The sequence below is a fragment of the Salmo trutta genome, unplaced genomic scaffold, assembly GCF_901001165.1.
Source record: "Salmo trutta unplaced genomic scaffold, fSalTru1.1, whole genome shotgun sequence".
NCBI lineage: Eukaryota > Metazoa > Chordata > Actinopteri > Salmoniformes > Salmonidae > Salmo > Salmo trutta.
The window spans coordinates 98719-104682 of NW_021822222.1; positions in this window are offsets into that span (position 1 = coordinate 98719).

The following is a 5964-nucleotide window of genomic DNA, read 5'->3' on the forward strand; positions in this document are numbered from 1 at the left end:
GAGGAGAGGAGAGGAGAGGGTTGAATGGAAGGTAGGGGAGATGCTGTCTGTTTTTAATCCATGGTTTCAGACTAACGGACCACCTCTGTGTTGTGGAGGAGGAGGAGGAGATGTGAGGGGGCCATTTTGTGTGTAACGGGGGGATTGGAGCATGGGAACAGTTACATGAGGAACCTTGGGGAGAGAGAGGGAGAAATGAAGGGGATGAATATGTCTTTCTTAACGCTAAACCGGTGTGGTTGTCCACCCTCACAATCTCTCACTCTGACAAGCATACACATTCCTCACAGACAGTGTGTGTGTGTGTGTGTGTGTGTGTGTGTGTGTGTGTGTGTGTGTGTGTGTGTGTGTGTGTGTGTGTGTGTGTGTGTGTGTGTGTGTGTCTCAAAGACAAGAGGGGAATCCCCCTCTGTGATTTCTCCAAGTGTGTTTGAGGAGGGGGATCTGGGTTTGTTTCTTTGTTGTCTAGGAGGAGCCCAGGATCTCCAACTGTTTAACAAATTCATCAATATAACCCAACCCCAAAGAGGTCAAAGGTGATCGACTCAGAGGAACGATGAAGCACGTAGAAAAAAGAGAAAAACGCAATTTAAGGAAGAAAAAGCAGGACAAGCCTGTTTCACTCCTCATTAGCCCCCGAGCTACAGGCCGACCAGGTTCCAGACCAGACCCAAACAGGACAAGCCTGTTTCACTCCTCATTAGCCCCAGAGCTACAGGCCGACCCGGTTCCAGACCAGACCCAAACAGGACAATCCTGTTTCACTCCTCATTAGCCCCCGAGCTACAGGCCGACCAGGTTCCAGACCAGACCCAAACAGGACAAGTCTGTTTCACTCCTCATTAGCCCCCGAGCTACAGGCCGACCAGGTTCCTGACCAGACCCAAACAGGACAAGCCTGTTTCACCCCTCATTAGCGCCCGAGCTACAGGCCGACCAGGTTCCAGACCAGACCCAAACAGGACAAGCCTGTTTCACCCCTCTTTAGCCCCCGAGTTACAGGCCGACCCGGTTCCTGACCAGACCCAAACAGGACAAGCCTGTTTCACTCCTCATTAGCCCCCGAGCTACAGGCCGACCTGGTTCCTGACCAGACCCAAACAGGACAAGCCTGTTTCACTCCTCATTAGCCCCCGAGCTACAGGCCGACCCGGTTCCTGACCAGACCCAAACAGGACAAGCCTGTTTCACTCCTCATTAGCCCCCGAGCTACAGGCCGACCAGGTTCCAGACCAGACCCAAACAGGACAAGCCTGTTTCACTCCTCATTAGCCCCCGAGCTACAGGCCGACCCGGTTCCAGACCAGACCCAAACAGGACAAGCCTGTTTCACCCCTCTTTAGCCCCTGAGCTACAGGCCGACCCGGTTCCTGACCAGACCCAAACAGGACAAGCCTGTTTCACCCCTCTTTAGCCCCCAAGTTACAGGCCGACCAGGTTCCTGACCAGACCCAAACAGGACAAGCCTGTTTCACTCCTCATTAGCCCCCGAGCTACAGGCCGACCTGGTTCCTGACCAGACCCAAACAGGACAAGCCTGTTTCACTCCTCATTAGCCCCCGAGCTACAGGCCGACCCGGTTCCAGACCAGACCCAAACAGGACAAGCCTGTTTCACCCCTCTTTAGCCCCTGAGCTACAGGCCGACCAGGTTCCTGACCAGACCTAAACAGGACAAGCCTGTTTCACTCCTCATTAGCCCCCAAGCTACAGGCCGACCGGGTTCCTGACCAGACCCATACAGGACAAGCCTGTTTCACTCCTCATTAGCCCCCGAGCTACAGGCCGACCCGGTTCCTGACCAGACCCAAACACTCACTCTGGGGTACCGGCAGGTAACACACCTGAGACCTTCTACAATTAGGATACAAAATCGAATTCCCCCGAGCTGACAAGGTACAAAATCTGTCGTTCTGCCCCTGAACAAGGCAGTTAACCCGCTGTTCCTAGGCCGTCATTGAAAATAAGAATTCGTTCTTAACTGACTAGTTAAATAAAGGTCAAATAAATAAAAAATTGGCTCTTTGAAAGGGTTGCCAGAAAGAAATACTTTACTGAGAGCAACTAAAGAAACCACCTGCCAGATAGAGGAAGCATAACCAGGAAGTCAAAAATAATTTGATGTATTCATTTAGGACAACGTATGTCACAAAGTGCTTTAACAGTGCAGAAGCACCATGACCGGCTATGTAAGTTCCCTGAGTATGGCTACGCGGTCTATCTTGGTATTCAGGTTTAGGATGTAAGTTCCCTGAGTACGGCTACGCGGTCTATCTTGGTATTAAGGTTTAGGATGTAAGTTCCCTGAGAACAGCTACGCGGTCTATCTTGGTATTCAGGTTTAGGATGTAAGTTCCCTGAGTACAGCTACGCGGTCTATCTTGGTATTCAGGTTTAGGATGTAAGTTCCCTGAGTACGGCTATGAGGTCTATCTTGGTATTCAGGTTTAGGATGTAAGTTCCCTGAGTACGGCTACGAGGTCTATCTTGGTATTCAGGTTTAGGATGTAAGTTCCCTGAGTACGGCTACGCGGTCTATCTTGGTATTCAGGTTTAGGATGTAAGTTCCCTGAGTACGGCTACGCGGTCTATCTTGGTATTCAGGTTTAGGATGGAAGTTCCCTGAGTACGGCTACGCGGTCTATCTTGGTATTCAGGTTTAGGATGTAAGTTCCCTGAGTACAGCTACGCGGTCTATCTTGGTATTCAGGTTTAGGATGTAAGTTCCCTGAGTACGGCTACAAGGTCTATCTTGGTATTCAGGTTTAGGATGTAAGTTCCCTGAGTACGGCTACGCGGTCTATCTTGGTATTCAGGTTTAGGATGTAAGTTCCCTGAGTACGGCTACGCGGTCTATCTTGGTATTCAGGTTTAGTATGTATATACCACAATACCCATCATAAACTGGTCCAGTCATGAGACCCCTCCCCATTTTGGAGCTGTAGATGGCCCCCACCAGGAGCTGTAGATGGCCCCCACCAGGAGCTGTAGATGGCCCCCACCAGGAGCTGTTGATGGCCCCCAACAGGAGCTGTAGATGGCCCCCAACAGGAGCTGTAGATCACCCAACAGGAGCTGTAGATGGGCCCCAACAGGAGCTGTAGATCACCCAACAGGAGCTGTAGATGGCCCCCACCAGGAGCTGTAGATGGCCCCCAACAGGAGCTGTAGATGGCCCCCACCAGGAGCTGTAGATGGCCCCAACAGGAGCTGTAGATGGCCCGCTACAGGAGCTGTAGATGGCCCCCAACAGGAGCTGTAGATGGCCCCCAACAGGAGCTGTAGATCACCCAACAGGAGCTGTAGATGGCCCCCAACAGGAGCTGTAGATGGCCCCCACCAGGAGCTGTAGATGGCCCCCAACAGGAGCTGTAGATGGCCCCCAACAGGAGCTGTAGATGGCCCCCACCAGGAGCTGTAGATGGCCCCCAACAGGAGCTGAAGATGGCCCCTACAGGAGCTGTAGTTGGCCCCTACAGGAGCTGTAGATGGCCCCGAACAGGAGCTGTAGATGGACCCAACAGGAGCTGTTTATGGCCCCCAACAGGAGCTGTAGATGGACCCCAACAGGAGCTTTAGATGGCCCCCAACAGGAGCTGTAGATGGCCCCCAACAGGAGCTGTAGATGGCCCCCAACAGGAGCTGTAGATGGCTCCAACAGGAGCTGTAGATCACCCAACAGGAGCTGTAGATGGCCCCCAACAGGAGCTGTAGATGGCCCCAACAGGAGCTGTAGATGGCCCCCAACAGGAGCTGTAGATGGCCCCCACCAGGAGCTGTAGATGGCTCCAACAGGAGCTATAGATGGCCCCCAACAGGAGCTGTAGATGGCCCCCAACAGGAGCTGTAGATGGCCCCCAACAGGAGCTGTAGATGGCCCCCACCAGGAGCTGTAGATGGCCCCCAACAGGAGCTGAAGATGGCCCCTACAGGAGCTGTAGTTGGCCCCTACAGGAGCTGTAGATGGCCCCGAACAGGAGCTGTAGATGGACCCAACAGGAGCTGTTTATGGCCCCCAACAGGAGCTGTAGATGGCCCCCACCAGGAGCTGTAGATGGCCCCCAACAGGAGCTGAAGATGGCCCCCAACAGGAGCTGTAGATGGACCCCAACAGGAGCTTTAGATGGCCCCCACCAGGAGCTGTAGATCACCCAACAGGAGCTGTAGATGGCCCCCAACAGGAGCTGTAGATGGCCACCAACAGGAGCTGTAGATGGATCCCAACAGGAGCTGTAGATGGCCCCCACCAGGAGCTGTAGATCACCCAACAGGAGCTGTAGATGGCCCCCAACAGGAGCTGTAGATGGCCCCCAACAGGAGCTGTAGATGGCCCCCAACAGGAGCTGTAGATGGCCCCCAACAGGAGCTGTAGATGGACCCCAACAGGAGCTGTAGATGGCCCCCAACAGGAGCTGTAGATGGATCCCAACAGGAGCTGTAGATGGCCCCCAAAAGGAGCTGTAGATGGCCCCCAACAGGAGCTGTAGATGGACCCCAACAGGAGCTGTAGATGGATCCCAACAGGAGCTGTAGATGGCCCCCAACAGGAGCTGTAGATGGCCCCCAACAGGAGCTGTAGATGGCCCCCAACAGGAGCTGTAGATGGCTCCAACAGGAGCTGTAGATGGCCCCCAACAGGAGCTGTAGATGGCCCCCAACAGGAGCTGTAGATGGACCCCAACAGGAGCTGTAGATGGCCCCCAACAGGAGCTGTAGATGGCCCCCAACAGGAGCTGTAGATGGCTCCCAACAGGAGCTGTAGATGGCCCCCAACAGGAGCTGTAGATGGCCCCCAACAGGAGCTGTAGATGGCCACCAACAGGAGCTGTAGATGGCTCCAACAGGAGCTGTAGATGGCCCCCAACAGGAGCTGTAGATGGCCCCCAACAGGAGCTGTAGATGGCTCCAACAGGAGCTGAGAGAGGGGGGGTGAGAGAGAGGGGGGAGGGGGGGTGAGAGAGGGGGGGGGTGAGAGAGGGGGTGAGAGAGAGGGGAGGGGGGGTGAGAGAGGGGGGGTGAGGGGGGGTGATAGAGAGGGGGGGGTGAGTGAGGGGGGGTGAGGGGGGGGGTGATAGAGAGGGGAGGGGGGGAAAGAGAGGGGGGGTGAGAGAGAGGGGAGGGGGGGTGAGAGAGAGGAGGGTGAGAGCTTTCAGTGTTGTTCAGATGATGGATATACTATTTATAATGAATTATACATCTTTATTTATTTATTATCCTATTAGGGTGGAACAGCGTTTTAAAATAAATTATACCTTACATTTATTTATTGTCCTATCAGGGGGAACTAAATGTTTTAAATAAATTATATATCTAATATATGTATTTATTTTGACCCGGGATGCTTCTGTGTGTCTCTCTGAATGGGAATCTGTTGGATGACTGGTACGATGATGCAGTTATTGACTGGCTTCACTGCTAGTATATTATATGTTTCAAATATTCAATAAATAATTAAAAAATAAAATATTAATAATATTTATTTATTATCCTATATTGATGGAACGGTCCATACCCTAGACACCCACCTGAATGACCCAGTTACTAAGAACAAGTCCCTATCTGTTTTATGGGGCTGCTGTAAGCGGTCTGTATGCAGCCAAAATGCAGTCAGAGACCAAGAGCAGCACTGCCCACCTCAAGATTCTGAGCCCGCTTAGCAGGGTCGGACCTGTAGTGGTTCTGAGGGTTGGTCCTGTAGTGGTTCTGAGGGTTGGTTCTGTAGTGGTTCTGAGCCCGCTTGGCAGGGTTGGGTCTGTAGTGATTCTGAGCCCGCTTGGCAGGGTTGGTTCTGTAGTGGTTCTGAGCCCGCTTGGCAGGGTTGGTTCTGTAGTGGTTGGTTCTGTAGTGGTTCTGAGCCCGCTTGGCAGGGTTGGTTCAGTAGTGGTTCTGAGCCCGCTTGGCAGGGTTGGTCCTGTAGTGGTTCTGAGCCCGCTTGGCAGGGTTGGTTCTGTAGTGGTTCTGAGGG